This window comes from Lepisosteus platostomus, chromosome 2 (assembly GCF_059453375.1).
Source record: "Lepisosteus platostomus isolate fLepPlt1 chromosome 2, fLepPlt1.hap1, whole genome shotgun sequence".
Classification (NCBI taxonomy): domain Eukaryota; kingdom Metazoa; phylum Chordata; class Actinopteri; order Semionotiformes; family Lepisosteidae; genus Lepisosteus; species Lepisosteus platostomus.
In genome coordinates, this window is record NC_142612.1 from 8,175,184 (window position 1) to 8,202,418 (window position 27,235).

Genomic DNA, 27,235 nt, shown 5'->3' on the forward strand with positions numbered 1-27,235 from the left:
ACATGAACTGCAGTTAATCATGGGAGACCTGGAGGAGTGAGTTTTGTGATCTGCTTTTTATTATTTTTCTGTGTGAAGGTTAAGTAAAATATATAGCTTGTTCTCTTCACAATGCTGATGAGAGTGCCCTTCTGGAAAGTAAAGTAAGTTGTCATGGCAGCTATAAAATATATAGTTTTGTTTGGTTGTTGGTTTTGATATGATTTCTGTTACTTTGGTCTCTGTAAGAGAATGTTAACCTCAGGATCTGATTTCATTTCATGCTACTAGCATATTCATTTGTAAGAGTAATAATATTTTGGGGGGATAGGGAGTCATTTCTCATTGTGGTAGATTAAAATTCTTTCTTTATGTTTACATGTAACTTTAAAGGTTCAAGAAACATTTTGGTTTGATTTCTCACTCCAGCAATATGGAAAACAGGCCTAAAAAGTAAATTGCAACATGTAGATTTTTTGCCTAATTGTACTTACTGCTCAAATTCATACACAGATCAATTACAGATAAGGCTATAAGATACAATGTATAACTCTTTTCAAAACTTTTTCTATGACACTCCTTGCCGAATTTTAATTCAGAAATTTCATTTTGAACAAAATTAACATTTTATGTTTATTTATTTTATTTTTGTTAATAAATGTAATAGGATTATTAGCTTGTTTTCATATTATGAAACAGAATGTTAATTGTTATAATCTTTGTGTGCATTTCAAAAACCTCAAAGCAATGTAAATTAGCACTCATCATACAAAACAGACATACAGTAATAAGAAACTACAATAAGATAACAACAAACTTTCTTTGTGTAACCTACTTTGAAATAAATCATATGTAATGAATTTTAGAAAAAGACAGGTATTTACGCATGTTTTTAAAATGTTGAGTTGACCAGTTTCTAATGGATTTGAGCTGTAGGTTTCGAAGTTGTGGAGCTGCCTGATCTTTGGCACAGTAAGGACCCCTGAATCAACAGATCTCAGATTAAGAGCTGGACAATACTCATGCACTAAATCCTTAAAATAATCTGGAACTGAATCATTCAGAGCCTTGTACTGCAACTGGAGGAACTGGGGGCCAGTGCAATTTACAGAGAGTGGGAATTACATGCTGATTTAGAGCACTTTTTGTAAGCACATGAGCCGCATCATTCTTGACGTGCTGAAGCCTGTTTACTGACTTAAAAGGTACCCCAGGTAGTAAGGTGTTACAAGTCTCGTCTTGATGAAATGAGGACATCACTGTTTCCGCATCAGGTAGGCAGAGTACGGGTCTTGACCCAGCTGTGACTCAAGTGGGAGAAAGATGCACGTGAAATTTGAATTTATGAAAGCAGGGGAGGACAAGGTTGTTACAACTACAGGAAGTGAAGTCAGCAGCTGGTTATTAATATTAGGTATTTCCTCCTGGTGCTCTGGTTTACTCCCACAGTCGAAAGACATGGTTCATTGGCTTCTGAAAAACTGAGTTTGTGTCTGTGTGTGCCCTGTAATGGACTGGCATCCAGTCCAGTATTGCAACCTGACTTGCTCCCCTACAACAGAGTATTGGTTTGAAAATGGATGGAAAATAGATCTGCTGCTGTAACAGAGACAGAGGCATAACAAGGTGATATCAGAATACAGTCTGTGTGAAATTTTCAGGCCTTGGTTCTCTGGCCTTCTTTTGAAGGACAAAAAGTATTGGGACAATTGCTGCTGACAGGTGTCCCTGTTCGGTTAGGTGCTTGTTTTGGGGCGCTTAAAAAAGAGCCGAACATCCAGTCAACCTCTCTAGCTCAAGACAGTCAAGAAACAAAATGGAAACCAACTTTCTTTTGAAGAATTTTTTTTTATTATTTGAATTTGAAGGAAAATAAAGAAATCAACCGAAACAATGTCACAGAAAGTGGGCATACGGGAATTGGCAATTTGGATATACTGAAATAAAAAAGGAAACCACAGGTATAATCGCCAATCAGCCAAGAAAAACATCTGCAGTCAATGACAGAAAAATGATCAGAGCTGTCAAGGAAAAACTTAAAATAGCTGTCACAAAAATTGCCAGCATCTCCATAGTGCAGGGATGAAGGTATCAAAATCCATGGTTTGCAGAAACTACACCACAAGAAGTAAACCTCTCATCAGAGCCAAGAATAGAAAAGCCAAAATGGAATAATATTTTATGGATAGATGAGACCAAAATAAACATTTACCAAAGTGATGGAAAAGTTCAATTGGGAAGAAAGATAAGAACAGCAGACGCTCCAATGAGCACCACCTCAGCTGTGACGCACACAGTGGACATCCTGTATAAGTGTCAGGGCCTGGGAATGCACAGCCTCCTCATTTATCCTTATGGACGATTTAATTAATGGTGGCAGCTTGAGAATAAATTCTGAAGTTGACAGGAACAATTTGTCTGCTTACGGAAAAGAAAACCCTTCCATACATATTGGGTGGCGCTTCATCATTTAGCATGAGAATGACCCAAAATATACACAGAGGGGCTCATCAAGAGACTCAGTGGAAAATCTTAAACTGGCCACGTCTATCTGGACAGAGGTATTCTGAGTTAGAATTCAAGTCTGTACACCTCAAGGACAGGCAAAAAAAAACTCAAACTGGCTACAGCAAATATTTAACAAAGCATCTCAAATAATTACACAAAGTACAGTGAGCTAAATGGGTCACAGACTTCAAGCATTTATTGCCTCAACAGAATATACGTGGTTGAACAGAAAGCATGTTTTTGTTCTTATATGATCAAATGTATTCATGCAATTACCAAAAATAAAATGTGCTTTATTTTTACATGTTATTACAATTTTCTTAACTGTTAAGCAAAAACACTTTTGACTTTGCGGTCCCAATACATTTGGCAGGCAGTGTACATGGGATTTTACAGGGAGCTAGGCAAAATGCACATTTTAGTTGCTTGCTTCCAATCCCATTGTGCAAACAGGATCAACATCCATTTTTCTCCAAGTGTTGCCAAGAATCATAAAAAAAATAGATTAGTAAAGGATTGGTCACCCCTTAAAATCTCCACAGATTGTATTTTTCTTTGTTCACAGGGAATAGGACCACCTGTGTCTCTGCAGGATTTCTACCTGCACTGTGGTATCTGATTTTCCTTAGACTTATTCTTTCAAAATACTAATGAGGCCCAGCCTTGCTTAGCTTTGTGAAATCTACAGAAATCAAGTACCAAGGTGGAATGCCTATAGGCTTAATGAGGCATAACCTTCTTTTTTTAATTTTCACATGGGAATTGTGGGAATGCAATTTCAAAAGAGGCTTTTCTTCGGGGCACTTGCATGACATCACACCCTTTCCAAACCCCTGCGGAACTGAAGGACAGCAGGATGATATTCAATTTTTAGATCCGCACAAAAGACACATTCATTTTCAAACTTAACTTCCCTGACTTGGAAAACAGCAATCCCTGCCTAGCGATCGACTTCACCCCCTTTGTAGAAAAAAAATTGCCGCAGGGAGGACTGCTTTATCAGAGTAAAGCCACAAAATGAAATAACTGTTTATTGTTAGGCTGTGTGGTTACATGGTGGTAGCAAAGCACTGCAATTAAACTTGCCCCCTCCTTCTTTCCTTAAAATAGTAACCACACAGAATCCACTATAGTGGCAAGACTGTTGGCAAAACCCTGTTTTCTGTTGCATGTTTGTCAGACGGCACCTTCTCTGGGGGGGGGGGGGGGTGATGACACCATGAGGGTGAAGTCATCCCTATGACATCATCTTTTGGGATAATGCCAAGAGGACTCAGTAGGCAGCCACTGCTCTTAGCCTTGTTAAGAACCAGGCATAAATTCGAGTTGCCTTGCCACAGCACAGAAAACGTTTGAAGACTTTTGTCTTCAAGGCAATCATTGTTGACTGCGTTTGTTTAAAAAAAAGTCCTCTTACGTTCTTTTTTTGATCCACAAAACAGTTGGAAATGTATCATTTTGATGCCCAATGTATAGGAACTAGCCTAATGAAGCTCATTGCTGTTAAAACCTTCACTGCCCCATTCGGATTCCATTGTGTGCAGCTCAACAGTGAAGTGCCATGTCTGATTAACGGGTTCATTCTACAAGAAACCAAAGCCCACCTTTCCTGTATTGAAATCTTTGCTTGTTTGTTTGTGTGTGTGTGGTGTGGGGAGAGAATTCAATTTGCCATCCATCTGTCTTGTGATGTGTCTTTTGGGCTGTAGCACCAAGTAATGTGATGCTTTAAAGGGCACTGTACACGGTGAACACATGTAACACATTCACACTTATTCACAATTCCTTGTCTACAATATAGTCATATTAAAAAGAGAGCTGATACATACATTACTGAGGTGACCTAATTAACACAATGAGTAGTTTATATGTTAAGAATTTGATGATGATAACAGTGGATTTTAGGACGTTGTATAAGCTGTGTACGTGTATAGGTGATTTATGAGTCTTATATACTGTATATATGTATGTAGAGAAATGCTCATGTATACAAGTACTAAACACATGATAAGCAACTTCTTTACAAAGGCTAGCTAGGAACAGTACATAGTACCTATTACCTCTGGTTGTCATCATTGTGTAATTAACAGTCTTATTTTAACACTTGCTATGGTTTCTATAATTGAGCTTCTTGTTTTGCCTTTTGAAGCAGTGTTTGATGATTCTAAATCTGATCTCTTATGTGTTTTTAATACCAAAGGTGTGATTAAAAAAAAGGGAACTTAGCTCTTCCTTCATTCCCTCCCTGACCTACCCATAGTCTGACCTACGGAGCTCACTCAGAGGGCTGGTTGAGTCCTATATCCCAGACATCAGTCATTCAGACCTGGCTGTCTCCAGAGCCTGCTGTGACCAACATCATTGTGTTTTAGTATGTCCATACTCACCAAGAGCTTTTCAACCAAGCATGTTTACAACAGATGTTACAGATGAACATTTCTCCAGGTTTTCTTTAACATAAACAAGATCTAGTGTACCTTGTGTACAAAGAATGAGAATGAATGTCTATTCTACTGGAGCTTTTTCAATATTCAGATTAGCCAGGAGTTGTGTACTGTATGTACGATCCAAACATCAAAACCTGTTTTAAAGCACTTCCAACAAAGAATATCATTGACCTTAAATTAATAAGAGTAAACTGTACTTGGTATTTCAAGGATAGCATAATATAGTATAATAATATAGTATAGTAAAACTGCCCAAGGCCCAATGTTCCACAAGCAGACACGTTTGCTCCTATATCTTCATAGGACTTCCCACTAATTCCCATCCTATTTTTAAACACTACTTAAAATAGTAACACTGTAAAACAAGGCTCAACTCCGGGTAAAAACAGGAGCAATACAACCAGTCTGGGCACATTTAGTTTTTTAAAGAAGATGCCATTTGGTTTATGAAAAACCTTAAAATCATGGACACAACCCCACCTCTTCTGTTTGCCAGGAGCTGCTGCGTGTGTGGGGATTTTTTCTCAGCTTTTGTTCGCACATTGATAGGTAAACATACACGCACGCACGGTTTCCCAAGATGACTTGACTGTAGTCCTAGGAAATTCTGCTGGCAGACAAACAGAAAATGTCAAAATATTGGCTTGCCAAAGCAGGAGTTTTTTATTCAGCTAGAGCTAGCTGATATCTCAATGATGTCACACAGCCTGCTTCAAGAAGGTGTTCAATAAGAACATGGGCCGCAAAGGTAAAAACATGCGATTAAGCAGCGGAGACTATTTGGTCATTTAAAACGTCTATATGAGAGATAAGCTTACATTCGTGAGCAGTTGGGGCTGAAGGAGCTGGGTGTCATGTTGACTGCCAGCGTTATGGGTAAGTTTAAGATTTAGGCTACATGTAACATTTAGTCTTGCAGTTTAGACAGGGACCTCAGTTATAAATAAAAACATGGTTAGTACTAACTGGGGTTGGGTGTAGGGTTAAGGTTACATTATCTTAAAGACAAATTGCCACAGTTAAAAAATAACTATATTATTTTTGCATAAAAAGAGTTTTGACTTGTTCTAATAATCAACAGCAGGCCATTTGCCCGTCTATCATATTTAGTACTTAGTTTTTAATTGATCTAAAACATATTACATACCATTTCATGTATTTGTGTTTGTATTTGTGCTTTATCATTTCCCATAAATATAAGTAAAATATATTGTGTACAGTTTTTGTTAAATGTAGCTAAAATTGTTACAACAAATATTTACTTGGAATTATAACTGTAATTGCAATTTAACGGAACATCACAGCAATTGCTATTTCAATAGCAATAGCTGGAATATAGACTGAAATTTACACTTGAAGTTTGAGTTCTATGTAAAGTTTGAGTTTCCTTCCACAATAGACTTGGGGAGTTAAGAAGTAATCAGTGTGAATAAGGAAACAAAAAGGTTTCTATGTGTGTTTTAAGTTCCTTAGATTAAATATCCCTCTTCTCAGATGGTCTTCCACTTTCTGGTTTGCACATGTAGTGTGTGTGTCTTTATTCATATGCACTTCTGTCACTGACCTTACGAAGTTCTCCCATAATTCACCGATTTTTTGTGAAGTTACAGCGTAATATAAAGAGTAAACAATGTATAAAAACCTAGCATTTGTTTTTCAACACATATAATCATTGAAAAGCAAGGATATTCAGTAAAAGCATATAATTTAAAGGGGTGTTATGTTGGCATGAAATGGCATGAAGAGATCACGTTAGCTCTCAACTTCCAAACAGGCTAGATAGGCCGATCAGCTTGCTCTCCTTTGTAACTTTTCTTATGTTCTCATTTTGGATCTTATTGTAGCACGAGTTCATCAGTTATATCACATAATTAAATGACACATCTCATATTACTACCTTTCAGAAATCAATAAGATTCTACCAGCTGTTTCACCGTATAGTAGAGAACACCATATTCCTGAGTTTCAGTTTTGTCTTGCACACAATGGGTAATCTGTGAATTATGCACATTATCCTGAAGAAATGTAACTTTTATCTCTGGTCTATTACTTCTATTTTTATGTGTCTATTCTTTAGGCTCATACTCTGCTGCTCCAGCACTTGTGCTCATCGCTCCCTCCCGAATGGGTTGTGGTGCGTGTTGGTTTCTATAGAGATGAAGCTAAATGAAAGCAACCAGGCTGCAGCCCTGTGTTTGGAACTGTGAGCTGAGGTTGTTAACTCTGTAGTCAGGAGAGGGTGTTGTAATCTCACTGTGCTGATTTAACCGAGGCCTAGTGCGAGCAGACAAAGTGACTTTTAAAAATTCCTTCAGCCTGCAGTGCTCTCTTACATGATTGTCAATGTTTGGCTTCCACATCAAATAGCTTTTAAAAGTCAGATTCATCGTAAATGACTTCTGCTTTTTGAATTGTGTGAGGTTTTGATTTTCTTCTTTTTAAAAAACCTTTTGGAAAAACAAATTTGACTTGTGTGAACACAAAATTGTTGGAAGAGTTGGAAAATCGCACCGGAAAATAAGATCCACTGATCGCAATGTATTTTTAATTTTTAGGCTTATAAATCCCTGTCCCCTTTTTTTCAGTTCGTTACCCAAAAGATTTTTATACAATGCTGCCCCTGCAGATGTGATTTTTAAATTTACTTTCTGTTCTGTTGATTTAAACACAAGTGATTTTGTACATTTATTATTGACTAAATATAAAGAAAGCTGCAGTTATAAAACAATTTATTTACCTTGGCAATGTCAAAATCTCTGTGCATAAAAAACCCAGGTCAGAACAGTAGAAACAGGTTGTGTTCAAAAAGCAGCAGTAAGATATCATGAGAACTAATCATGAGAAACTGAGGAAAATCGCCCAATTCACTGCAAAATGTTAAATCAATAGCTTGTGTAATTAGGTCTAATTAACTGAACTTTGTATTAAACGTATTTTCAGATTTGAATTTCAAAGTATAGTTTTCCCTTTTTAAAAAAGCAGACGTTTGGAAAGACTTTTCAACGTCATTTAACATTTCATTTTCTGAGTCTTTGCTCTCTGTGAAGCACAAGAGTTACAATGAAGCATGATAATTTCAAAATCCTATATGCCTGCTTCTCATTTGCGCTGAAAACCCGCTTGCTACAGTGGCATATTTGGTTTTTTTTTACAATCGTATTATTAGGACAAGTTTTTTTCTTCACATGTTCTTAAAAGCATTTTGTCAGGAAACGAATACAGAAATCCTGTGTTGTTTTTTAATAGGGTCTTGTTAAATATAGAACATAAATCCAAAATGAGTTAAGCCTAACTATGTTAAGTATAAAAGACGGTCATTCATCCATCAAGGCTGGATGTGGTTCAAGGATTTTCTGCAATATTCCCACATATCACAATATCGCCATCATTTGTCTTTCTTTTCCAGAATCCATTGGCAGACACAAAGGCCTCCTATTTTACTGTTTTTCCTATTCTACTTACTTTTTTATCCTGATATGTTAAGGGATAACAGTGAGGGCTGTTTGTACACAGAAGCCTATCATGAATAGACAGAAAGTCTCTCTCTCGTGCAACTGTACGAAACGGATTCTCTTGTGACAAAAACACATCCTCTTCCATTCACGTTTGCTTCCCGGTTAATCGTTTTGCAAGTGGCAGTTTTACTTTATTTTTTGTTTGGGGTAATATTTGTTTCTTTGGAGTCTCTAACACTGTACTGTAGTCTCTTTGTTGCCCCTTACACAAGATACTGTATGTACAGAGGGGAGCATCTATGCAGTATATGCCTCAGACTTGAACTGTAGTAAAATAAGGAAGATGACGCTTGATGCTCTAACACGTTCAAGTCCAGTTAAGTCTTTGTAAGAATGTTTTTTGCCAAGGACGCATGGCTGTTCTGTGGACTGTGGTAAATTGATAGCATTGCTGTGTAATTGCACTTACTGAGAGTGATATCAATATTTATTTATTCTCATATAAATTCTATAAATATAAATTACCTTGTATCATATCACCAAAAGCGGTATACTGTAGTAATGCAGTCATATTCAATTTTATTAGAGGGCAGCACATTGGCACAGCGTTTAGCATTGCTGCTTTGCAGTGCTGGGGTCCTGGGTTTAACTCCAGGCCTAGGGTGCTGTCTGTGTGGAGTTTGCATGTTTTCCTCATGTTCACTTGGGTTTTCTCTGTGTGTTCAGGTTTCTGTGAAAATAGACCCAGGTATGAGTGTGTGTTTGTGTCTATGTTTGTGTCTGTCTGCCCTGCCTAGTGATGGACTGGTATTCCATCCAGGGTGTAACCCTGCCTTGTGCCTGCTGCCTGCCAGGATAGGCTCCTACTCCCACGCGGCCCTGAATTGGAGAAAGCAGTTAGGAAATGAAAGGATGGAAGGATTTGCAGAGTTTACTCAACTTCAGCTTATCAGGTATTTAGAATCAAGTCATAGGATACGTTTAAGTGGCCAAACGGTTTTTGATTCTTTTCTTGTGCTGTATTGGAACTCAGAGTCTGAGACACTACAGAAACTAGAGAGTGGAAAAGGTCAAAATCAAACTCTCTGCCATCTTCAAAATTATGGGGAGATTTAGTTCTATTTTAAGTCTACACTTGTTCTTTAGTTTTGATTGTATCCTGTTATGTTAAAAAAATAACCTGAAAAATACAAATGGTTTAACTAGTAGATTATAATTGTACCTTAGACAGTGCTTATATTCTAATAACAGGCACATGATTGTTTCTTATGCAATAATGCTGTGAACAGGAGATATTTTGCATTATATAGATAATATATCTACAGTATATCCCTGGGTTGGTCATGGTGTTATTTTATTAATTATGTACAAGATGTGCAGCTGTTTTTCTGTCTCAGAGTAATTGGTATGTCTGAATATCCCCACCTATTCAAAGTTTGTACTTTTAAACTTGCAAATGAAAAAATAAACAATTAACTCTGTGCAGATGAGCACAAACAGTGGAAGGGGTTAGAGCAAGATTAAGAGATAAGCAGTTCTAAAAAAGTCCGACATGCTTTTATTAAAGCAAGTGCACAGCCTTCAGAGAAATGGCACGCCCTCACATTTGAAGCATGACAAAAAAGATGACATTTCAGTTTATCAGACCACTACTAGTGGAATTATACTATTAAAACTATCGCAGTGATCTTTGAGGTTTTTGTGTCCCATGCCTGTTCTGTGTAATTATGGAACATGTTATGGATGGATGAAGTCATTAGGAGTACAGTAATTAGTAGTGATCTGCCCACTTTAAACTGCTGCAAAGGAGCCAATTCCCAGAGTTCTTATCGCTGTTCTCTACGCTGCCTAGCCTGTCTGCAGTTTTACCACCGCCATACCACAGACACTGAACACAACCCTAGGCTCATGTTGCCACAGTGCCTATTGAAACAGACTGGACTGGCTAGGAAAAAAAAGTCTGTTTCTATTGTTGTCCCTGTTCACATAATGTGTTTCTGGAACAAACACAGGCAAGGCCACCGTCCAGGAACGTCACACCCTCTGAGATGTGAGATTGCCTCAGTGGACCTTATGAAAGTCAGCGTCCGTGTGCATTTTTAATAGGACATAAATGACATCAGTCAGCAGGCTGAGGTCTGCTGCTGAGGTCAGAAAATGGCTTTTCTTGTTTACAGAATTTGTCATTCATCGCTCGGCAATAATATCAATACCACACAACACGCTTTTCACCATATCTGAATATAAGATCTGCCTGCTGTTGACACCTACACAAACTATTATGTTCACAAAGAGTGCCCCGAAAATTCCCCATCACCCCTAACGCAGCTTCTCAGGATTCTTGGTTTAAGTCAGCAAAAACCCATATCCTTCCTCAGGCTCAGGGCTCTTGTTTCGTGTCTGTTCACTTTGTGTACAAAAATATACCATTTACCATAGACTCTGACCCCATTCTGCTGCCAGCATAGTGTATGTAATAGTCCGTTTTCACAGTTTTGTTTTAAAGGTTACTGTCTTGCTGAAAGTTACTGTATAAATGCATTTAGTTTAGGTAAATAAACTAGTTTAAATGAGTCCTAATATGCAGACAGGACTCATTTCCAAACTGCTGTGACATTTTAGTGATTCCTCATAAATTTAAAAATAGAAGAAAGTGACAAAGTGAAAATCATGTTATTGTTCTGTATATAAGAGTCAATTTTATGGTAAGAATCCTCTAGCAAAAAAAAGTGGATAAGCATCAGGTATGATCAAAATGAGGCAGATAAGAACAAATATCATCATATTTAGCTGATAGTGAAGGTCAGAGATCTGAGATCGGAGGCTAGAAAAATGTTGTGATACAGACAGAACATATGTGTCTTCAGTTCAGATTCAATTTAGGGCTCTTATCACCACTAGCTATCACTGGACAGTTATAATACTGAGTGCCAAGTGCTAATAATGCTAAGTGCTTCTGGACACACCTTTTCTACAGCTATTTCCTCATTTGTGAGAAATAATATAGTATTATTTGGTTGCAAATAACATCCTTTTAAAATTTGATTTATATGTATAAACTTTTGTATGTGTATATGTGCAGTTTTAGTGTAATTTACCTTTTTCTTCTTAGATCTAAAGTTGTTGTTTTCACATTCCGCCTTTAAATTAAGGTTTATAACATTCACAACAAGAGGAGTTCGGTTGCCTTTCTTTAAACTATTTCCTTTTGCAAATTCTAAAATTAAAATAGACCATTCTCTTAATTAAGACTTGCTTAATGAAGAAAACCTGCATTGTAACTAGACAGCTTACTCCCCTACTAAGAAAAATTGAAATCGTGCAGTTCGGTTATTCACTTTGTTTCCCACAGTGCTAAAAAACGTACTTTTTAATTTTAAATCCATACCTGGAGCTGAAAATGCTTCATTTGGACAAAGTATAAATCTTTCAAAAATACAGTGCTGGGCACTAGCTATCTCTTTGGGCTTTAACAAAGCAAAGGAAGGAGACATATTTTAAATATGTACAATAACCTGTAAAGAAACATGTTTCAGGTCTAAAAGGAAGATTGTGCATCTTACCCTTCATCCGTCTTTGTAACTACAGTGCGACTGCTTCATATTTAACTCTCATTGGCACCGAAGAGAGGGAATAAGAAAACCAGAACAGCTCACTGAAGCAATGGCAGCTCCTGGTTTTAAAGACACATAGAAAGCACAGAACGCAGATTGTGTATGATCAGGTATGCTGTCCAGGTTCAGTGGAGGTTAAAGGTCTTCTGCAGGCCTGACTGAACACTCGTCTCTCTCTCTCTCTCCCCACCTCTTTCCTGTTTTGAAATCGGCAAATATTAATCAGCTGTGTTTCACAGGTCCGACCCTTGTACCAGCACGGAAAGGCTGAGCCCCTCTAGAATACGCTGGTAGCGTCGTCCATTTCTTCTTCTCAGAGCGCCTGGAGACCAGCTGGCATCGAAGGAAAAGGAAAAGCAACCTGACTTGCATGGACAGCAGTGAAAGAATATTGGGGACTAGCAGGTCACCTGGGGATACCCTGAAAGTAGTGTTCAGTTCATTTACAGATCAATACCACTGGGACCGCCCCAGCAAGCCTCACGTGTGGCTCATGACAGTCCAGTCCAAACCTGCAATGTTTTGATAGATACTTTCTCAATCCCATGAGGGACATTGCAGAAATTCTACACTCTGCAGTAATACAGTATTGCACACTCAACACATGCTCAATAATGAACACTTATTTTTAGAGGCTGAGCCAAGCTGGAGCCTACTGTAAGTAGCCTTGAGGTCTCCTGCAGCACACACAAAACACAAACTCAAGTCACCAAACCTAGAGGCTAAGACCTTTTGTTGCTTGTGTTTTGTTATATTTGTGGATTGAAAGAAAGCTGTATCATAATGGGATTATTTTACTCAACCAGTTAAACAACCGGTTCTTTGGTCCTTCTTTCCACATTGTGTTTTTTTCCCCTCTTTTGTATAGTTTCCGAGAGGCATCAAGCCTAAAAGTTGGAGAATGATGACCTCCACCCAATGAAATCTATATTCGGTGCATCTTTAAATACACCCTGCGAGGAGTAGGCTGCACTTAAGGGCACTCACTGGTGCTGCCCAGCTGCTGCAGCTTGGTTATAAAGATTTCCACATTTCTGCTCTTTAAAAAGATGAGGTTCATAGTGATTGACACAAAGAAATGTCTTTCGTAATGTGCATTAGTGAATCACTGCCACCCAGAAACTAATATTATTACAAATACTATGCAATTCACAGGAGATTGTTCAACCTTGCTCACAGATAGCTCACTATATGTATATGTTGTCAAAAAAAAACTTTTTCTGTCTTTAATGCTCTTTTTTGTTGTCAGCCTATACAAAATATTTTATCTGAACTTTTGGCCTCTCTCTCTTTTTTCTGGAGCTTCATTCTTTTTGTTCTGAAGTCTGTTCAGAAGAGACTGGGAATCTGCATAATGTAATGGCTGTAAATACCTAAGCCCACACTGCTTTTCTAAACATACTCTAGGAGAAAAAATAATGTACAACACAGTACATTTGAGATGGACTCAGACTCACATCGTGAAGAAGCGGAATAGAGGTGCTGTCTTTGTACATCGCTATGTCACTGACTCATAATCCATGTAATTGTACGTGCAGTTGTATAAATTACACTCTCTTGTTTGGGAGCATGGCTTGGTGAGTTATTTTAATTGAACATTTTAACTTTTCTGTTGTGTCTCAGACATGAGCCTTGATGATGGCGAGTTTCGCATGAGAGTCTTGATTATACACCGGTCAGGTTTAGAATCTGAGCACTGTTGTTTTTGGGTGGCCCAGATGACTACTAGTAATGGCCAGCACCTTTCAAGTGCCTAGAAAACAAGGGCAATGCATTTCACCTATACCTACAGCTGCCGACTACGCCTTTGGTGGTAAGGATATATGGATTTTGCTATAAAGAATGTTGGCATTTATTCATTTAGCACGTGCTTCATCTAAATCCTCTTGAAATCTCAGAGGGTGCATATTTGTGTTTGAAGTCCTTTGCGCCTAAAAGGAGTCATGTTTGCTACCTATGTCAGTGGTCTCCAGTCTGGAGAGTCTCCAGTCTGATCTTTCTCTATAGCTTACCATTCACTATTTTAGATTCAATAAGATCTGAAAAAGCTTTTCCAGAGCTGAATGAGGAAAATGACTCAGGGAAATACGTCATGGAGAAAATGAGAGCCAGTTTCATTCAGGCATGCAAAGATTTAGGCCTGGAACATCAAAATTATGAATATATAAATTCCTTTATGGGTTCGAAAAAAATGTATTATATATTCACAGAAAGGAAAGGGTCAATGCTGAATGCATTGAATAAAACAAAATGACATAAACCATTGATTTCCAGGGACAACCAGATAATTTATTTTTACTTCAACTTTAAAAGGATAACTCATACATAATTTTCTTGATAACAGGTCATTTTAACACCTATCCCCTGCCTGTTTCACTATATCATGGGCTGTCACTAGCTATTTGAATAAAAATGTTCAAATATTGGAGAAGGACACAGATTGCACTTCATTACTGGTGGAATAAAGATGTTCATATCACAATGGCATAATAGTTGTTTAATTGATGTCAAAGTGTGTGTTTTCTAACATACATACAAGCTATTTTTGGATGTAAACTTCTGGGGTGACTTTGGACATTACACATAGTTTTGTTATTGCACAGCAACTCCTACACGAGCTGGATATTAGTCAGCAGCCCCTTTCTTAAGGCCTACTCTTCATTCTCACACACAGTTTCAGCTCCAGTCACTCGCTGAAGGTTGTGTATCTTCTTTACAGCTGGAGTAAGAAAAGAACACAGTGAAGGATTTCAACAATTCAAAAACAAGGGGTGAGTGTATCTGTGATAATAACAATGCAGGAAGATAACCCTTAGACTACTACATACAAACGCCTTCCCTACACCACAGGAGTCCTGCAAATGTCATTACAATGTCATTTGTATTTGAGTTTTGGAACAGGTAGCTTTTACTTCAATTGCGTGTAGAAAGAAATATGCCAGGTTAAAGCAGCAGGACTCTACACAATACCAATTCAGAATTGTCTAGTTGTCTGTCTTTTTGTATTTTTCTCATCAACCTTGTAATAGGTAATTGGTTGCAAACCAGGATTTCAAAAGTCTTTTAGTTTCCAAAAACTGGCCATTAAAAGTTTCTTGGAAGCAACTTTTTCTTGTTAGTTTTTCTCATCCAAATCTATTCTAAAATGTACTTTTGATAGGCAGTATTTGAAAACATGGACCCCTAACTCACATCCTAAAACAGCGATAACAGAATGCAGCCAGGGCCTTTTTCTATGGATGAATTATTCACACCCACACAATCGTAAACACATCCAGTTCTCCGCTGATTCTGGTATTGTGTTCACACTGGAGGTGGCTCAAGACTGTTTCACAAGAGTATAATTTCCACCATTTGTTGCGATCTTGAAATCCCTTTCTTTTCCATGTTAAAAAATAGAAACGTCATCTTTTGAGTCCTGAAATGGTTGCTTTTGGTAGGTTGATACTCCTTTTTGGATTTCAGAAGTTTGTTTCTCTCCGTGGCCACGCCCTGGATGAATTATGTCCACAAAGGTAAGTTCCCCTGACACTTTCATGACACACTTTCTTGTTCATTTACAAAGTTTCGATAAAAAAGTTCTTTATCTTTCTCAAATGCTTGAATTTTCTCTTTCGGAAACAGGGAGCAGCTCTGGTCTGGGAGAGAGGGAGCAGGACTGGTCCTGCAAATCCTTAAGGTCTTCTGCTTTTTCTTTCCACGTAAGCACTTAATTATATGCAATATGTGTTTAATTAGATCATCTTAACTTTTTTCCCAGCTGTTTGGATTTTAAGTGACCTACAGTATACATCTGCTGCACTGTGGCCTTTCAAGACTGGAACTGTGTGCATGCTTGCTATGCAATGTATTCTGTTAGAGGCACTTATACAAGTAAGTCTTTTACATCCCAGTATTTTTAACATTTACTTAGAGAACTTAGATTATACAGTAAATACATCATAAATAATATAAGTAACGGTGTGATAAGACAACAAATGCCCACTAAAAAGAACTAAAGAGATGTGTTAATATACTACAACTCCATGGCAATTACTATAGCATTAATGTAAATAATTAATTCATTGAGCTAGGAATAATTGTCTATATCTACAAGAAATAAAAACGGCAGATGTTGGTTTTAGACATTGTTTAATGTAACAAAAAATTGGAAATTTTAAAAAGAATGTTGGCAACTTGTTGCAATTGCAAAGCAGCAAACTGCTGGCAACTGTTGGCAATTTTCCATTTTCCAATTTCCATTGGGAGGAGAAGGGATACCGTATCAACTTCACTGCAATTTCTGAAGACATTATTTGCTTACTTGGACCAAATTAGCTCATTTTTAGTGTTCTGGTGATTTAATAACATAAAAATGTTGGTGAAGTGTTGCCCCTTGAGACCATATTTTGTGTATCCTTGCACTACAGTGAAAACATTAACAGGCCAGTATGTCATTTACAATTTCAAGACTGAGTTGAGCTAAATTCTTGATTTAATCAAAGACAAAGTTACTGAAACCCATATTAAATATTTTATATAATGGTGTACTACAGAATCTGAAAATGAAGTACTCTATGTTTTTAGAATTGTAGATCTACAATTCCTGGATTGACCAAAAACACACTGGTTTTTAACTAACGTGTGGTTAGACCCTGAAGACTTTATGTGATCGCAGCTTTGCTTTGCTAAAGGGAAATAATACTGTGGTTGGGCTCTACTCAGCTTCTTAATATTTTCAGCTTTTCAGCTCAAAGGCAACACGGTAAAACATGAAGGAGAAAAAGGGCATCCAGTTTAATGGAGCCCATTTAAAAAGCCATAAAAACAAAGGGGTATCATATCAATAACTGGCAGAAAGTGCCAGAATGAAGGGGGATTTCGGTAAAAAGCTGGATAAGAGGAGTCATCAGAACCAGAGTTATCTAGGGTGTAGGAGCCTAAAGAAATTAATCTTGAAGCCCGATGTGAGTACATCGGCTGAGTTAGGAAGCGAAACTTTCATACTACTTTGTATCGGTTAATCCTACGCAAGCTCGTTTATAAACTAGCTGTAGAGTAAATACATTCTGTTTTGATGAATTCTCGCTATTGTCAAATGTATTTAAAAGCATTTCCCTAGGGCTCGTTTTATTTGAAAGTACGCTATCTGTATCCACCACAAACAACACTATCGGTCTTTGAATAAATAAGTCGTCGAATTGTTCTTTTTTCGGCTTGCTTTAAGTATAGAACAAAAACAAGGCAAACCGATACACATTGACATTAATCATGTGATCTTTTTTAGAAAACCCATAAAGCCTGTAAGTGTCTTAATTTGTATCCTGATTTCAGTTTAATGGGTGAAATGTATAACTGCATAAAACGAATCAAGGCTGTAAAGGGAATCATTCATTCATCTACACGAAGTTCGTTCGCAGTTCAGACGTGGGCTTCCCTGACTGCATTATTTATGAATTGATTGTATGATTTAGAATATTAGTCACAGAATCTTAAAAAGTGTGTTCTATGAGAAATCGGAACATAAATTTGAATTTTCAGACCCTCGAGAATGACTCTCTTACTTTTTTAGGTAACCTTGAATATAACTGAACTGATGAAACAACAAGAGATACGAAACTGAACCTATTCTACTTTCTGTTCTCTGTTGCTGTGTTATACCGTGTTCCACAACACTAGACCACAAAATACGTCAAGTTTTTCAAGTGCCAAAAGAGCATGCATTAACCACCGTTGAGTCACGCTTGAATCGAGGCGGGGGGGGAGAGGAGACGAAGAAAATGAGATTCTGGAAGTTTGTATTTTAAGCATTCGCACTCCTCTGTTCCAGCACCTTTGTTAGGCAGCCAGGCAGCAGCTGGGACTGTTGCAGACACCGTGGGTGTGTGTCTGTCTGCGAGTTTCGCGGCAGCTGTCCCTGCCAATGGACAGAGTAGCTGTCCTCCACCGCCGGCCACTCGTGCTCTCCCAGACCTAACCCTCAGCTGCGATTTTATTATGATAATGACAAGCAGGGTTGAATTAATTAATAGTTTTCTGCGAAGGAATGTGCCGAGCTGGTCTGTTATTTAACTCTCGTTTTGGTTTTTATATGTGTAATAAAAAAGGGTTTTAAAAAAAACGTCCTTTTCAAAGCTGTGCAATTCCTATCATTTAGTACCAGTTAATGGACAGCTGGTAAATGAGTCTTTTAAGCTACATTTACTCTGCAGTTGGATAGTAATTAATGGATTACATTCAGATCTTTTTTTTTCCAATTAGAAAGTTTGAACACAGACTGAATATTCATTCTGTTCTCTACAAAAGTGTGCCCGTTTTCGACAAGATAGAATCCAAGTCTTTGTTCTCTGTTCTTTCCTACAAATCCCGTTTTTTTTCTTAAACACGCGCTTCCAAATCATGACATCCATTTGAATGATATTAATGGAAACATTATTACACTTCAATGTTATGAAACTGTTAGCAACGTTTCATTAATTCTACTATGAAAATGCATTTCGACTCGGAAATAGCAGTTACTATCTACCATTTTCTTCGCATTTCGCATTAAGACACGGCTCAATATTCGAACCTCTACAAATTACATTTCAAAGAATACTGTATATGAAAAGTATCATATTTTACATGTTTTAGATTTTCGAAGTTATTTCACAGGAATTTCCACATAACCTTGTGTGATTGTTTTACCTGTAGAGCACTTTGAAAAGTCTTTGTAATCTGTGGGACGTTGTTCCAATTTTAGGTCACTCCACAGCTTTTTTCCGGTCCCATCTGATACGCAACGAAAGAAAAAGTCAACAACTGAGGTTCTCTGTGGTAGACTATCAGACACATCAAGCACAGCAGCTTCATTTTAACAAACTAGGAAAATTGTCGGGTTTTTTTTAAGTTGATGTGAAATAACAAATGGATTTAATGGGTGTTCATCAGCCCAGGTGTGTTATGATATACATCTCCACTTTTCCTGGAAATACGTCTAAGGTTTTGCTTGTAACACTCTAGGTTTTGCTTCAGATGCTTCAGAAATGACATTGCTAGTGCACGAACCTACTGTATAAGCCCTGTTCTGTACAAGAACATGACTAACCAAGAAATTAGAAAGGTTTTTCCATGCTGATGGAAAGAACTATTACACATCATACTGAAGAATAAAACATCATAAATCTTTAAACGATTATTCATTAGCAGAAACAGTCATGGAATGAAAAACAAATGTAATGGGATAGAAATTGGGCCTAACGTGCACTATGCATGTGAACATCCATCCCACCTTTGCTCAAACATATCTTTTGAAGCTGCACTAACAAAAACCGACATCCAAAGATTTTTTTTTATATTTGAATTGATCCCTTTTGAATTGTTTTTAATTTTGAATTGCAGAGCCCCGTGTGCGTGTACATTTTGCGTGTACATTTACCGCGAACGTGTACTGTGGTCAATTTAATATTAAGCACCATCTTCCCATTTTACAACACACAGCTAATTTCTTAATCATTGAGCAGCACCAGGCGACCTTATAACCTTCCCAAACCCCACCTGTAATCTGACCCTGTATCATCTTTTATACCGCCGCCACCCACAGAATTCCCACAAGAAGCTGAGCAGCTTATGACTGAATTTATAGGCTTCATAGTGTACTGTACTCATTGTGGTGTGGTGTGGGTGTGGTAGTTGGAATTATAATATACATGCAGTTCAAAACAAAATAAAAAAAATGTTAAGCTCACGTAATAACATTTAAATAAGAAAGGGGAGCGTGTTTACGTATCTCTTCTATTGGATCCTATACTTCAGCAATGTGTTTGTATGTGTAAAATACATCACAGAGCTAGCAAAACCGAATACCTCTTCTGAGTGGACACCGGACCAATACTACATAATGCCAGGACTCAATACAAAATCTAAAATAAAAATATGGTCATGACAGCATCATTTTCACTGTTTAATTAAATAATTACATAGGTGATTAATACCTCGAATGTACCGATATCTCCCTCTTTCGTGCTTTACAAACCCCATACTTTCAGTACTGCAGCCGCTTCGTGTGTACCACAGATATCACCTCTGATTTCAGTCTTTCTGCTTGGTTTCTTGGTTAAAACGAAAAGGGCAAATAATTATTCAAAAGACAAGTAGGTCAAATTGTATGTCTAATAAACGTCACGCCGAGAGTCCGCGGTGAGGATTTGAATTTAAACATCGTTCCAACTCACCGACCACATTTATTCACTTAAGCATTTTTTCATCACAATTTCTGACCTACATCTGGGCTTGTAAGAAACAGTACATTTAAATAGGAAACTTCAAAATAACAAAAAATGTTACAGCAAAAGCTATGCCCTTTACTGTAAACTGAGATAGACGTCATTTCTACTTATATTTTAAATATAAATGGGGAAAAAGATGTACATTATTTTTTTGAATAATCCCGATATCAATTATGATTTAGACAGTGGAAGATACTGCTCAGTGTCAACTGCTGTGGGTGTACATATCAAACCCCGGTGGCAATGCAGTCACAGTTCCTGTCTTTTTACGTTATAGCTGTTTTGTGTTGCCTAGAATTATCATTTAGACGTGAAAACAACTTGTTCTCGTTATGTTTTTACTCATAATTGTCGCATTTTTTAACTGCAGTTAAAGGGAAGGCAGGTCTCTCATTTCAGTTTGCTGTTAAAGGCTGAGCGGTCTGAAATTGCGAATATGAGACGGGAAAGGGACTTTGTAATTGTAGAGGGTAGCAACTCTTTATAAATAGGAAGGAAGCGGGCCCGGGATGGTTTCTCAGAAATGCCGGCAACCATTTCACTTGACAGGACATGAAGGAAGATATAGATAGAACCTAGTTTAAACGTGAATCTTGAGATACATTGTGGTCTTTTCGCAAAACTGTTTTTACCCCTCTGTGATGATGTCGTTTGATATGGGATTTCAGCCTGATTTGCTACGGGCAGAGAATGATTTCAGGAGTGTATTTGGTCATTGATGAAAAACAGTTTAGTGAACACAACAACTTTGAAACAGTAAGTTTTTCAGTGTGAATTGTTTACAGCAAGACACCACCGTTGTAAAACATTATAAAAAAGGGCATACAAGCAAAACTATAGGAGACAAACAGTAGCGCAAAATTACCACCAAGTCACCTGAATCACCTAAAAAAATATTTGCAGAAGCTGACCATGTTATTTTTCCCTATTAATTTTTTGTGTATTTCTTAGTGATTTTGGACATGTAAAAATTACAGGACTGGTAATTACCACCACACTGTCACAATTTTCTGATACTAGTTACAGTAATTTATTTGAAACTTTAACAAATATCAGAATATCAGCGAAATATCACAGGAAACTGATTCCAGGTTTGTCACCTCTTCTGTATACACAGTATTGCTCATCTTCCTTGATGCTGTTTGCAGAGGCTAAATTTAACATTAACCTTTTAATTACACATAGAACAGAAACTTAGTTTACAGAATTGAAAAAGCCACTGATATTTAAACAGTTAAACCTGCTATGAGTTGGAGATGAATGTGAGTCATACACAAATTCCACCTACACAATATGACCTTTCATTTGTCTATGATATTTTGATAGCTGATAATCTAGGGTTAAATATAAACAGTGATACTGTATGTATTTAGGTCAATTTCTTTATGCTTTTTTCAGCTGCTTATGCAAGAGAAAATAAAATAGTGTCTTGCCAATATTCTGAATCCTAAAACAGTAGTTAAAGTTAATGCTCAGACAACAGAAACTAAATAATGTCTAAACAAACAAAAATACAAAATATAACTCAGAGACACCAATAAAACACTATTGTCTGCCTATTGCCACTATTGCCTTATTAGAGCTGTTTTGTCTTTTGAAGTCTAGAACATTCCACTGGAGACTGAGTCTTCTGCCTTCGCGTATTCAGTTTAGCTCAAAACAAACGATTGCACAAGAAGGAATAACAGCTTTTGCAAATATATTTACTCCACTGTAACTATACCTCAGTAGTTACTCATTCAGTACATGAAATGTTATTAAATTGTTTTAGAAAGCTCTTGTCACAAAAAGGCCTTACCAGTAGTCTGGATATTGACAGAGCTTTTCAATGGCCAGGATAGGCTTCCATTCAAGTTATTGTAAGCAACAGCAATTTACACTGCATCATCCTGAAGTTTATTCCTGACTAAATGGCTCCTAATGAGACAAATCCTTTGATTTTTGTTGATGTCTGTTTTTTTTTACCTTTGCATTTCCAGTACTTTTGTCATACACTGTCATGCTACAGTATATCAGTATGAGGAACTGTACACTTAAATGTCCAAATTGCAATTTTCAATTGCTTCTTTTTTATATTTTATTTTCTTAAACTGCTTCCATAACAGGGGTGATTATATATATGTAACTGTTACTCTTAAGATTTAGTTTAATTTTCTGTATTCATAAAACTGAAACACTGAAAGTAGTGAAAGTAGAATTATTTAAGAATGCAAGTTAATGTTTCAAAACTCAGCTATTTGAAGTGATTGGATGGTTGAAAATATCCACTGCAAATCAAGTTACATATGTTTGCAGAGCATCAACGCTGCTACAGTGTTTTGTCAAACAAAAATACGGAATTACTACTTCTTGTTTTTTTTCCGAGAACCCGGGTTTTAAGCATTTCAACTTGCATGTAATTCATTATATAGATAAGTCATTAAAACGTTTTTAGGACAAGGTTTTTTTAAGTCATGTAGACAATGATGGTCTGCATTAACATATTAAATTACTGTTGAAAATATCTGAAACCATATTTTGTGCCCCAGCAGCATGGGTCTGAATTTCACATCCTCCTACACACAGATGGTGAGCCTGATACTGCAATACAAAGGTTAAACATTAAAAGATTATTAACTGAAATACCAACCAGGCCTGCTTTTGGCACAGTATTAGAAAAACTCACCCTGGCATAAGGCCTTATAGGATATGACCTTTAAAGAAAACTGCAAGATTTGACTGATAATTTTAATGCTTTGCATGCAGCTGCTCTGCTGCCTACACTAATGCAAATCAGCAGATGCAGTTATGAAAAATACAACCACAGGAAAATAGCCAAAACAAACTGCACATCAGCATGCCTTGGTGCAACAGAACAGCCAGTAAGTATGTGCACTCATAAAACTCAGACCATGTGCCTGTTACTGTTACCATAACACCATACAGCATTTGGCGATGCAGTTTGCATTGCAGCTCCATGTTGTTTTACTTCTTGCATATTCTGGTTTGTGAAAATCTGATCGGTGTGATTTTGTCATTGCAACTAACCTATCAAAAAAGCCTCTCATATCAGAATTTCTTGGGTTCTGAGGTTCTGCAGCCACACTCTGCTTCCATTCTACTGTGTATTTTTTTAGTTCAGAGGTTTCTGAAACCCTCTTTTTATGAGCAGGCTACGTTGCACAAACAAATAGTCCAATTAACTTCTGCACCTTGTCACTCAGTGAACCACAAATGCAAGTTAAAGCCCAGAGAGTTTTGATGGCAATAAGCAAGGTCTGAAGTAAAAGCCAGGGGATTAGAGAATGAGTAAGTATTCTTTACCTTGCTGCTCCTACATTGAATTATTTCTAGGATTTCTCATAGATTTCATTGGGATTTTCTGATTTTCCTGTACACATTATTGCAATGTTACTGAGAATCATTGCATATTATGTACTTTGAAAATGAGTGGTTTGGGAGTTTTGAAAAAAGGTCTACTGTTGCACTTTTGTTTATTATTCAAGTTCAATATAGTGAAGTGAAGTTCTATTTCATTTACCCAGCACAAACCAATGTTGGTTTTAGCAAAAGGAACATGAAAATGTAAGTTCAGTATTTATTATGTTTGTCACAAAAATTTTAAGACTTTCCATCCAAAATAAATCTGTCCAAAATAAATGCATATTTTCTCATTAAAATATGATGTTCCTCCGCAGTGTGAATAATAAATAAGGCACTTCCTGAGCCTTTTAATAGGTTCTGGCATTTTAGACAATGCAGAATTTCTCCAGTTCCTTCAAATGACACAGCTGGTGCTTGTCAACTGTTTTCCTAAACTCTTACCACAAATATGTTATTGGACTGAATTCACAATTGGAGATTGTGATTCCTTAACCATTTGGCAGCAGATTCAGGTCATCATACAGCTGAAAATGTGTTCCTATCAGAGAGAACCAGGTTTTTGGATACAATATCATGATACACTTCAGTATCTATCCATCGCTGAAATGCAACAGAAGCATTAGAACCAGAGGATGCAAAACAGCCCCAAAGTAAGATTGACTCACTTGCCTACTTTGCAGAAGGCCTGACTCTCGTTTTCAACATGAGCTTCACATTTCTGTGATAACCACACTCCTGGCGAGAGTGTCCAAAACCTTCATTTCAGTCTCATCCAGTCACATCACGGGATGCAGCTTGACTTAGGTCACTCGGCTGATGTAAACAAAATGCTCGTTTTCTCGTGTCATGTGGCCACAAAGCTCACAGACCCCAGATTCATGAGGCCAGTCTCACGTTGTAGTTTTGTAGAAAAGTCACCCTTGTGGTGCCAAAGGTTTTGGAAGCCGATTGTCACCCTTAGGTTTGAGTTATCCAGCCCAACCACATTTCTGACTGCACATTTGTGGAAAACTTTCTTGTGTCCTCTTCCTGGTGGAGTTGCAGCCACTATATTAACCTCAAATGTCTCAATATGGAGTCCACAGTCGAAACGAGAATAATTTATAACTTTCGACAGCTGTCACTTGAGATGTCGATGACGATAATCTCTTATATTTTTCTGATGTCCCTCCAGATGAAAAGGATCTATATATGAATGTGGCCTTTGGATCAATAAGCGGCTAGCTCTCAAACAGGCCAGGCTGGCTGAATGGTCTCCTCTCGTTTGTAAACCGTACTATTTTCTTAAGTGGTCCTGGGGGTTTTGCTACTGACTTCCAGAGGCTTCTGTAAACTTTCCAAGCGTTTGCAGACCTACCAGATGACATAAAAACAATGGAGGATTAAATGTACAACATTTCTTTTCCCCAAAAGAATATTAGAAAGGAAACAAAGGAAACCTGTTGGCCTTTCAAACCCATTTGGTTGTTAGCAAATAATTGATCTGCCATATTTACAGGCTAGTGATGAATTTGAACAGTCTATTTAGAAATACAGTGTGTAAAAGTATGGTTATGTTTTTGATACATTCAGTACTTATTTTCACACAAAAAGGGTGAAATCTCTTTATATACACTGGTGGAAGCAAAGCTCATTATTTCATCATGAACTCAGTTTTATCAGTGTACGCTCAGGCATGGCATGTTCCTGATAGACATTGCTATTATAACAATTTCAAACATTAATGATGCCCTGGTCTTACGTCAGCTTTTGGACTGTGAAACTGGCATCCATTCGGCAAAATATACAGTAATACGCATAATTGCAGGCTTGTACTCCAGAAACCACTTCCTTGAAAACATGTTACTTGTTACTTTTTTTTCTTCTGTTTTCCTTACAACACAATTGGAAGCTCTCTTAAGGTCAACTAACATGTAGAGATTTCCTCAGCTCAAAACCAGGTATTGTATCTAATACATTTCAAAGAATATTTCTTGCCCACTATCCTACCAGGAGAATATTATCAGAATGTTTTTACATACAAAGACTAAAGCAGATAAAGATACTGTATGTACAATTCAAATTACATTACAATGTTAAAATTCTATAAGCCTTCAACATGACATTTTCCTTTAAATAGCTCAAGTACTTTTTTTCAGCTTCTAAATTTGGTCCATAAACTATTTTTTCAATTTTCTTTATCTTGTTTTTAATGATTAAAAAACTGAATGTAAACTGAAACATTTTTTGTCGAGAACAAATATATTTTCTCTTTTTCCTCACTTTATTTGGGAAATGGTTTGTGCCACCTTCACAATTATGGAAAAAATAGTTGGGTTTTTTACCTGTATTATTATTTAAATTGTATTATAATATGATTTAAAGAGACTATAATTATGAAGGCTTATGGGGTATGAAGGCCTTTCATTTGTATTTCCACTAAAGCAGAGGCCTGTGCTTGGACATGTTTCATTAATTTCTTTATACTTTTTCCAGGTTTTGTGGAAAACAAATTTGTGTGAAATAACAAAACACCTTTAAAAGCCAAGCTGAAAACATAATAAATTCCACTTAAATATTCTTAATTTAAAAAGATATTTATCTCTGTTCATAATACTTTCTCTGCTTTCGTGATCTGTCACCTTTTCTTCACAGACCAGCATGGCTCCAGTTTCCCCTGAAACTGTAACTCATACCAATACTTCAACAATCATCTGTTTTATTTCATGGTTTTTAATTTGTTTTCATGTTTCTTTTTATTTACATTTTTGATTTGTGGCTTTTTAATTTTCTTCCACACTCTGTAAAAAATGTCTGCATTTATTTTATTTTTTGCAAATGTATTAAGCACAACAAATCTGGTGTGTTTTGGTTGTGGTGTTTTTTCTTTATTTTGTATACTGTATACACACACAAGTATACACACAGAAGGATGTGTGTATGGAGATTCATGTTAACAAGCCTGTGTATTAAGAACTGGTTTATGAAACACTGGTGACATCTGTGTGGTTGGTTGCTTGTAGTGTCATCCTTTACCTATTGGGAAAAAATAGTCACTTTATTGACCAAATACAGTTTCTTGCATTAGTAATTTGTCTTTTCCCAGAGCCCAGCTTGTTCTCCATGAGACACACAGGCACACAGACAGGGAGAGAGAAGCCTGGGGTCAGAGTGCAGCGTCAGCCATTTATACAGCACCCCTGGAGCAGTTGGGGTTAAGGGCCTTGTTGAGGGGTAGGATTCCTCTGCCGGCCGCGGGATTTGAACCGGCAACCTTCCAGCCCCAGGCGCAGATCCTTAGCGACAGTGCCAAAATAGTGCACTTCCACATTGAAATAGCTTGTAATATTTCAGATCATTTGCTCTGTCTGTCTTTTTGACACATGTAAGATGGAAACAGGTCAGTAGAACAAAACCAATCCTACAAATCTATAATATTAGTGATCATATTAAAGACTTGATATGAATGAAGTGTGTGTAAATATGAAGATATTACACATATGTTTTTAAAATGTTAGTCATCAAATGTGACTTTCACCAAAATAACCATTTTATTCTCAAATGATTAAGGCATCTGAGCTAAACCTTAAAGACCTCATGAGGCACTTAACTGATTAAAGTGAGTGACCAATACCGCACCCTAA

At 37.1% G+C, this 27,235-nt stretch overlaps 1 long non-coding RNA gene across 3 annotated transcripts; it reads left to right on the forward strand.

The window, feature by feature from the left end:
* The first annotated feature begins 19 nt into the window (after window positions 1-19).
* LOC148675845 (uncharacterized) lies at window positions 20-26,583 on the forward strand. 3 transcript variants are annotated; one of them, XR_015941723.1, is made up of 5 exons: window positions 20-143; window positions 12,243-14,774; window positions 15,469-15,518; window positions 15,628-15,704; window positions 23,453-26,583. It is a non-coding gene; the product is annotated as an uncharacterized LOC148675845 (long non-coding RNA). The 3 variants fall into 3 exon arrangements; XR_015941721.1 differs by having other exon boundaries at window positions 15,444-15,518; window positions 15,628-26,583; XR_015941722.1 differs by having other exon boundaries at window positions 15,628-26,583.
* Window positions 26,584-27,235: the final 652 nt, after the last annotated feature.